Raw genomic sequence first — 9,215 nt, forward strand, 5'->3', positions numbered from 1 at the left:
CATATATATGGTTTACAAGTATTTTCTCCCATACTGTAGGTTGTCTTTTCAATTTGTTTCTTTTGCCAAATGGAAGCTTTTAAGTTTGGTGTAATCTCACCACTATCTTTAAAAAAAATTCATGTTCTGCTTAAATAGGCTAGATTTGGCTTGCATCTCAGAACCCTGAGCTTGTGAACTGGATCAAAGTTTGCCATTCTCTCTGGAAATTGTTGAGATTGCTGACTCATCTTGGGTGGGTGGTGGGGTTGCCCGCTGTTCTGTAGTTCTTCCGCAGTTCCTGCTTTCCCCTTTATTCTGCTTGGCCCCACACGTTCATCATCTCTGTCCCTCCACCCTCCCTCTTGCCCTCCCATGGACATCTTTAACATTCTCTGTGACAGTGACACCACCAGAGTGGGGCAAAATTTGAGTCCCCTCCATTGACAGTTGAAGGCTGGGACAGGTGGAACCCTGGACTGAACCAGGGGTTGGCTTTATACTTCATCACAGGTTACATTTCCTAGAAACAGTGTCATTTGAGTTTGGTTGTTTGACTAAGTGGCATAATTTGACTTTCCAAATTATGCCACTAAGGGTGGCAGAATGTCCATAGTCAAGTAAGTGCAGACCCAGAAAGAGCAGGAGCATATTCCTCGTGGGCAATGGGACCTGGACTGCAAGTAAGTACTGATTGGGTGCAGGCGACAGTGGGAGCTCTTTCTCTGGTCCTGAGGCCTCAGGCTGATTGTTCTTTAAGGTATAGCCATATGATTTTTACCAGATGACTGTTATGTCAGTTTCTGAGTAGTAGGCACCCAGTTTCCTGTATGGGTTACTGTGTGCTTGGAGGTATATTAGACAGTATCACCCACTTGGATGCCTTCCTCTTGAATCAAGCACTAGTTGGCCTACTCCTTGGATCAGTATTTGGCAAGCTGGAAGATATTTTTGGTAACCCATAGCTTTGCCAAGTTTTGGAAGCTACCCGAGGTGAAGGGTAGTGACGGGTAGTTAAGAATCATGCCACAGTTACTGTGAAAGGGGATGTTCTGGATAGCGCGATGCAATGAACTCTTTATAAGTAAATTCCACTGTGACAAGGGAGGAAAATTCATCATTTTTTTGGCAGATGGTATAACAGAGGCTCTTCATCCACTCAGTTAATACTATACTCCATATGGTTTTTTGTGGTAAATAGATAGGAAGGGCCCTGACAGCTTCTTCTAGAACCAGGCCATAAATTAGAAATTGCCAAAAGACCACATTTAATGCTTTGAATGGACTGTGAAAGATATATGGGGTAATGCAAAAGTAGTTGGCTGGATCTTCTACTTTTCCAAATTTATGTTGTAGATTTCTCAGTAGTATAAACTTCCCAGGGCCCCTAGGAAGGTCACAAAATCTTAGATTCCCACTGCTTTGCCCATTGTTTCTGTTAGTTGGAACTGGGGCTGATTGGCCACAATGTTTTCAGACTGAAAACTTTTTAGAATTGAGTCTACCTATGATGGCTCAGATGGTAAAGAATCTTCCTGCAATGCAGGAGACCTGGGTTTGATCCCTGGCTCAGGAAGAACCCCTGGAAAAGGGAATAGTTACCCACTCCAGTATTCTTGCCTGGAGAATTTCATGGACAGAGGAGCCTGGCGGGCTACAGCCCATGGGGTCACAAAGAGTTGGACATGACTGAGCAACTAAGCACCTACGCTACCTCAGTGGCTCCCCAGAATGCTGAATTTTAGATTAAGGTATTTGCCGGTTTGTTCCACATTCTTAGTACATAGTGATGATAATATCTAATATTACTTGAAGTTGGTGTCACTGTAAGCAGAGTAATACCACCCAGACTAGAAATGCATACAAGATATTTGTAGAACATACTTGTAGAAATGCAAACAACATTTCTAGATGTTGTGGTATTGTACATAAAATATGACTCCTATCTAAGAGGTCGTATTAGATATGAGGCAAGTTGACTGGAGTATTAACACGGACTGAAACTGGTTGAAGTATTTTTGGAAGGCTATCTTGCACTTAGTCTTTCCTGATATCAGGAAATTGTCACGGATTTGGGAGGAAGTGAACAAGAACATAAACCCAGGGAACCAGACCAATTCTCAGGGCACATTTTACACATGGGGGCAGTTCCTTTGCTTCCAAAAATATCTTCCTTAAAGTGCAGTTCTTAAGAATTCTGAACACAGGGAAAGTGGGGGTGGGGCACGAGATAAGATAGAGACAGTGCTGGTGATATAAAATGCAGACTGCTGTCTTTTGCAGACTGCTGATATAAAATGGATCTTCTAGATCCATTGGATCTTCTAGAGATAACAGCAGTAAAAAGAGCTGATATGCAGTGAATGTGCTTGGCACAACTGTAAAACGTGGGTACTGTAACCTTATTTTATAAATGGAGAAAGAGGCCCAGAGAAGTTTAGTGATTTGCCAAGATCACATGACTAGCATATGGCCAAGACGTGAGTTTAACTCAGCACTTTGGCGCTACTGCCCATGCTCTTAACCACCACATTAAATTGGCTTTTGAAATGCCATCAGGGTTTCCAGGAAAGACCAAGGGCTAAGGAAAAACAAGACCTGATAGAACTACCCTCTTAGTGGGCTCCCTTGGGTATAGCTCAATGAGGGCCCTGTCAAGGGTGTCTTCTTACCCTGAAGAAGCCTTGTGTTGGTTAAGGGACTTAGTAATAATATTACCTTGTTCCAGAAGTAGATCTTTGCCTCCCTGAGCGTCACTTAAATGCAGAACATCATTTCCTATGACTAGCATAGAGGGAACAGAGAAGACTGGAACCTGATGGGTCACTCTTCAGTGGATTAGACCAGTCTCAGTGGGGAGAACCAGGGGGAAAGATCAAGCCCCTGTGAAAAAAGTGGTCTATCTGTTGCAATACAGACACAGTCACCTGCCTTGGAGGTGCCCATTCCTGAGGCTCTGGCAGGGTGGTATTACTCTGCTTGCAGTTATACCAACTTCAAGACAACTGCGGGTAATGTCTGTTAGATATTATCTAACTGTGAGTAGCTTGAGTATCTTCTCCCTCTAGTTTCAAGTGGATGAGGATGATGGTCTGTAGCAGCTATGAGATGTATGAGTGTTTCCAAAAATACACTTCTATAATTTCAGTATGTTTATCCATTTAGAAAGGCGGAGGGGCTCAGAGACTTTGGCCAGTTCACTCTTGGCTGCGTTGTGCCGGTCACGCTCCTGTTCGAAAAGCCAGAACTACAGTGCCCTCTGCTGGAGTCTAAGAATGGCATATCCAGCTGTCTTCTCATAGCGGGTCATCAAACAGGCAGCTAGGAGAGGTCAAGAGAACTAGGAGACTGAGCAGAGTACTTTCCAGCAAGGGTGGGGAAAAGCACCTAAGGGATCCCTTTGACAAGATTCAGAAAACGAGAATACAGCTTTTACAAAAGATTTACTTTTTCTTTGAAGAGATTCATTTGGAAGTAAGAGCAACTAGGAGGACTCAGGATGGAATTCCTCTGGGAGGAGGAATGATAAAGGCCGCAGTGGAGGAAGATCGAGTGAGGCCCTTTGGATTTGCAGAGCTTGGAGGTCATTGTGTCTGTGGCTGGAGGGCTGTCACTAGAGAGTCTGGCGGGGAGACTCTGTCATTTGTTTCAAATCAAGGACAAGCATAAGTACTCTTTACCACCAATCCCCATCAATTTGCCTCTGAGATGCCTGTCAGTGGGCAATGCCCTGAGTGGAGATGTGTGCTGGGATTATGTCTAGCTTGACCTAGGTTTTTCATATAACAAGGCAAGGGACTTGTCTTAGCAAAGGGCCACATAAGGGAATTTTTCTGAAATTCTAAGACACTTCTGAACCAAGAAAAGAGTGCAGGTGTGACACTAAAAGAAGATGGGAGAACGAGGTTCAAAGCAACTGGTGAAACAGATTCAGCAAAGGAGAGGACAGATATGTGGCCAGGCTCTCCTGGGCAGGATAGGGAGGGAAAGCTTAGGCACTCAAGGTGAATGAACTCAGGAGGCTTGGCTGAACCTGCAGGGGCAGCTGGTAGAATTAGGATCAGTAAGGTGAGTCTGGGAGGGGTAGGAATTACTGATTGGTGGACAAGAGAGTTCTGGTCACTGGTCAGGGATGCTCCTCTGTGAGCAACTGCAATTGACCAGGCTCTTTCAGGGTCTAGATGAGCTATCCTTTGATGCCAGCTAGCATTTGTTGCTTCTCAAGAAATCTTATGGTTAAAAATATTGCTTTTCATGGGAATTCCCTGGTGGTCTGATGGTTAGGACTTGGTGCTTTCACTGCCAAAGGACCCAGGGGAACTAAGATCCTATAAGCTATATGACCCAAATATATATATTGCTTTTCAGGCTCTCTACCCTGGCAAGTATGTTTTGAGTAGCAAATATATTCCAGTCAAAGGAAAGGTATATATTCCCTATGTAAATAACATTATGGTTTTTAACTTTTCTTCCAATCATCTGTCATACAGTTTTATGTGCTAGGTCTTAGGTGTATTACATACATTGTATGTTTAATTTACTCTCCATAACAGATCAGTAAAGAAGGCATTATTATCTCCATTTACAGGTGAGGAAAATGAGGCACTCTGAATTTGCTTAGTGTGAGTTAGCTCCCTGAACAACTTTGAGTACCTGATAAAAATGAGTTTCTGAAGTCAAGGACAGACCAAAATATGCTCTCCACACCCAGGTTTCCTCTTTGGCTTTTCTATTTTTGTACTTTATCAGGAGGAAAAGCGGAGAAGGCAATGGCACCCCACTCTTGCCTGGGAAATCCCATGGACGGAGGAGCCTGGTGGGCTGCGGTCCATGGGGTCGCGAAGAGTCGGACACGACTGAGCGACTGACTTCACTTTCACTTTTCACTTTCATGCATTGGAGAAGGAAATGGCAACCCACTCCAGTGTTCTTGCCTGGAGAATCCCAGGGACGGGGGAGCCTGATGGGCTGCCATCTATGGGGTCGCACAGAGTCGGACACGACTTAAGTGACTTAGCAGCAGCAGCAGGAGGAGGAAAAGAAAGGAAGGGGGCAGAGACTGGCAAAATATTTAGTTACCTGTGTTGACTCACTTCTACAAGTTTTCATTATGACTATAATAAGGAAAGCTTGAGTGGGCCCTCATATCTACTAGAAGGGAAAAAAAAACCTTTCTTGAAAGGAAAATTGTGAATAACTTTAAAATATCATTATAGTATGTGTTAAGAATGTGAAGTGTTAATAGGTCCATTTTAATGTTGCTGTTAAAGCCCTCACTGAAGAGCCAGATAAGAGTGTGGCTGATCTGAGCATGGAGAACAGGTTGAAGTGCTAGTACAGGTGGTCAGAAAAAGGTCAAGCCACTTGAGTGGATGTAGTAACAAGGTGAAATCAGTCAGAAAGCGAGCAGGGCCAGAGAATCATTCTGAAGACAAGTGTGAGTTACAACTCACAGTCCTGTAAGATCACTTGCGTTGTGGAACTAAGGGTGAGCACAGTCAGGCACTGTGTGTTCCTTAAATTAATGAATGTAGAAATCAAAATTAGGAAGACCTGGTTAAGCATGGTGGATGGATGTGGTTTTGTAAGAGCCAAACAGAATGCAATATTTTCTCCACACATACTTTTTCCAAACCAGTTCTGAAGTAACAGAAAGGTATGAAGCAAGTTCCCCATTATGGTGGTCCACATTCCCAAACTTCTACCAGCTGACATATTGTAAGCAATATTAGCACCATCAGGATTCAGAACCAGGTGAGCTCTGTTGCTCTTTCTTGCTAATATGTTAAATAAGATGAAAGCTAAGAGTTTACCATTTAATTTAGCAACATCACCATGGATAGGAGCACTGGTGACTAAGTATGTTTCAGTGGACTGGTCGGGGCAAGAGCCCGATTGATGTAGGTTCAAGAGACACTGGCAAGACATTTGGAGACAGAAAGACCAGACAATTCTTTTGAGAAACTTTTCTATATAGGGGGTAGGCAGGGAAATAGGATGTAAGTTTCTAAGATGGAAGAAATTACAGCATGTAGGTATGTAGGGAATGGTTAGACATAGAAAAACTGATGCAACAGTTGGAGTAGAATTGGAGTAGTATCTTTGAATAGTCAAAAATCTGATACACAAGTGGAGGGCTTGGTCTTAAGTGTCCAGAACATTCACTCGTTATTATAAGACATATATGTGCACAGATGCAGGTAGATGGATAGATACGGTTTGTGAGGTGTTATATAAATTATCTTCCAGTTGCTTCTGTTTTCACTGTGAAATAGAAGGAAAGTCATTATCTGAGAGTGAGGATAGGGGAGGAAGTGGTGGAGGTTTGAGGGAAGAGAAGGTATGAAGAGGCCTTCAGGAGAGTGAGAGAATGCATAGAACAAAGAAATGTAGTCTGACATTTGGGCAGCCATAAGTGAGGTCAATCAGCGTGGTTGTTTTTCTCCTGTTGATGAGTATTAACTACTTTTCCTAGGAATTTTTGGTATAATCAGGAGTGGGAGGGGGAAGAATGGTGGAGAAAAAATGGGGACAACAGCTTGAGGGGACCATATGATCAGAAGAGGATTCCTTTTTTTCCCAGATGGAAGATTACAGCACATGTGTATACTTCTGGGAATGATCTGGGAAGAGGGGAAAAACTGAGGGAGAAGGGGATAATTACAGGAGCAAAATCCTTGAGGTTAAGAGTGGATTAGATCCATGACTTCCCTGGTGGTCCAGTAGTTAAGAATCCGCCTGCCAATGCAGGGACACAGGTTCAGTCTCTGTTCCAGGATGATCTCATGTGCCACAGAGCAACTAAGCCTATGTGCCACAACTACTGAGCCTGTGCTCCAGAGCCCATGCTTCCTAACAAGAGATGCCACCATAATGAGAAGCCCATTGCACTGCAACAAAAAGTAGCCTCCACTTGCCACAACTAGAGAAAGCTCACTCACAGCAACAAAGATCCAGTGCAGCCAAAAATAAATAAACCTAAAAAAAAAAAAGTGGATGAGATATAGTAGACAAATGGAGTTAGTTCATTCATTGTAGCAGAGGGAAGACAGAAATGCAGTGGAATGTTAGATGTGATGATGGAAAGTGTCTTTTGATTACTCCTACTTAGTTAAATAAGGAACAAGGAAGTTATTACCTCAGTGTAAGGATGGGAGAGGGCATTTTAGAGATTCGAGGAGAATAGATGTGAAGTTGCCTTGAGGAGCGGGAGAGTGGCTAGGGAAATACAATAGGATTATCAGGAAGTCCCAAGTGCTCACTTGAGATTTGTGGTTATTGTTCCTAATCATTCTAGGAAGACTAGATGTCCTAGGAGGAAAGCCATATACACATACCTTTGTCTTTATAGATTGCCCTGGAGTTCAACACTCCAGCTCCCTTGAGTTTCATAGCCTTATCCTGAGCTTCTAGAGTCAGCCTATGTACCCCAGAGCTTGGTCACATGAGCCCAGATTTCAGTTCTGGGGCAGCTGACGTGGCTTCAAGGGAATACTAGAAACATAACATAATACATAATTGCTACTGAGTGGAATTTTTACGTAGAAGACTTAATAATACGACTGAAACCAAACTTCGCAGAAGGTAGTCAAGTTCCCTGAATGTCTTTGTGCATAGATATTTCAGGATGTGCACAATTAAAATGAGTGGTGAAGAACATACAATATGCTGCCACTTTATGGCAAAAGACACACATGGATTGAAAGTGAGGGGATGGAAAAAGTTACTTCATGCAAATGGAAACAGTAAGAAATCAGGGGTAGCAATACTCTTATCAGACAAAATAGACTTTAAAACAAAGTCCATAAAGAAAGACTAAGAAGGACACTATATAATGATAAAGGAATCATTATATTACAAGAAGAGGATATTACATGTGTTATTAATAACATATATACACCCAATATACACCCAACAAGACAAAATGGTTCTCTGAGGAGGTATTACAAAATAGCTGAAAAAAGAAGAGAAACAAAAGGCAAAGGAGAAAAGGAAAGATATACCCATCTGAATGCAGAGTTCCTAAGAATAGCAAGGAGAGATAAGAAAGCCTTCCTAAGTGAACAATGCAAAGAAATAGAGGAAAACAATAGAATGGGAATGACTAGAGATCTCTTCAAGAAAATTAGAGATACCAAGGGAACACGTCATGCAAAGATGGGCAGAGTAAAGGACAGAAACAGTATGGACCTAACAGAAACAGAAGATACTAAGAAGAGGCGGCAAGAATACATGGAAGAACTGTACAAAAAAGGTCTTAATGAGCTGGATAACCACCATGGTATGTTCACTCACCTAGAATCAGACATCCTGGAGTGTGAAGTCAAGTGGGCCTTGAGAATCATTACTACGAACGAAGCTAGTGGAGGTGATGGAATTCCAGCTGAGCTATTTCAAATCCTAAAGGATGATGATGCTGTTAAAGTGTTGTACTCAATATGCCAGCAAATTTGGAAAACTCATCAGTGACCACAGCACTGCAAAAGGTCAGTTTTCATTCCAATTCCAAAGAAGGGCAATGCCAAAGAATGTTCAAATTACCATACAATTGTGCTCATTTCACATGCTAGCAAGGTAACGCTCAAAATCCAAGCTAGGCTTCAATAGTATGTTAACCGAGAACTTCCGATGTACAAGGTAGATTTAGAAAAGGCAGAGGAACAGAGATCAAATGGTCAACATCTGTTGGATCACAGAAAACCCAAAGGAATTCCAGAAAAATATCACTTCTGCTTCATTGACTAAAGCCTTTGACTGTGTGGATCACAACAAACTGTGAAAAATTCTTAGAGAGATGGGAATATCAGACCACCTTACCTGCCTCCTGAGAAATCTGTATGCAGGTCAAGAAGCAACAGTGAGAGCCAGACATGGAACAATGGACTGGTTCAAAGTTGAGAAGGGAGGCTGTATATTGTCACCCTGCTTATTTATGCAGCGTACATCATGTGAAATGCTGGACTGGATGACTTGCAAGTGGAATCAAGATTGCTGGGAACAATATCAATAACCTCAGATATCTAGATGACACCACCCTAATGGAAGAAAGCAAAGAGAAACTAAAGAGCCTCTTGATGAGGTGATAGAGGAGAGTGAAAAAGCTGGCTTAAAACTCAACATTGAAAAAACTAAGATCATAGCATTTAGTCCCATCACTTCATGGCAAATAGGTGGGGAAACAATGGAAACAGTGAGAGACTTTATTTTCTTGAGTTCCAAAATCACTGCAGATGGTG

This window comes from Dama dama, chromosome 3, assembly GCF_033118175.1.
Source record: "Dama dama isolate Ldn47 chromosome 3, ASM3311817v1, whole genome shotgun sequence".
NCBI classification, from domain to species: domain Eukaryota; kingdom Metazoa; phylum Chordata; class Mammalia; order Artiodactyla; family Cervidae; genus Dama; species Dama dama.